The following is an 897-nucleotide window of genomic DNA, read 5'->3' as shown; positions in this document are numbered from 1 at the left end:
TGCCCATGTTTTATATAAAGTAGAAGATAAAAAAGAATTAAAAAGAAAATTTTTGAAAAGGTCCAATGATTTTTTTTTTTTGCCATGTCAAGAAAAAAATGGCATGCTATGCTGAAAAAAATCTAACATGCTCAATTCAATAACATTTTGACATGTTTTCAAAAAAGAGTTAAAAACCAATATATAAACATAATTTAAGATGGTGTATGAGATGAAAGTTTCCTTGATGTAAACAAAACAAATTTGCCATGGTACAAAGCAATTAGTTTGGCATGATTAAATTAATAAAGTTTGCCATGTTCCAAAAATATATAATTTGCCATGGACAAAAGTATGAATTTGCCATGTTCCAAAAATATATAATTTGCCATGGACAAAATTATGATTTGCCATGATCCAAATAATGAGTTTTCCCATGGCTTGGAAAAATGCCTTGGATAAAAAGTAAATTTGCCATGCCCAAAAATAAAATTCTACCATGATCTGAAGTATGAATTTGCCATCATCCAGGTTTTTTTAACTTTGTCAAGGTTTAAAAAATTAATTTTATCATGGTCTAACCAGCAAAATGAATCTGCAAGGGTGAAACCAATAAATTTGTCCATGGCCTGTAAAAGAAAATCTTTGCCATGGTCAAATAGTAAAAATTTATGGTGAAAACCAAAATTATGATGGTATATTTTTTAAAAAAATGGCATGTTCCAAACAATAAATTTGCCATGGTCGGAAAAGGTGAATTTCCCACAGACGTAAACTACATTTTCCATGGGCCATTAAGTTAGATTTTTTTTTGAAAAATATGGGATTTTTTATGGATTTTCCATCGACACAGAAGGAATCAAGTGTTGGAATTTTTGTTCTTTGAAAACATGTCAATTTATTGAAAAATGTAAATTT

This window comes from Triticum dicoccoides, chromosome 5B, assembly GCF_002162155.2.
Source record: "Triticum dicoccoides isolate Atlit2015 ecotype Zavitan chromosome 5B, WEW_v2.0, whole genome shotgun sequence".
NCBI lineage: Eukaryota > Viridiplantae > Streptophyta > Magnoliopsida > Poales > Poaceae > Triticum > Triticum dicoccoides.
This window is presented reverse-complemented; position numbering follows the sequence as displayed.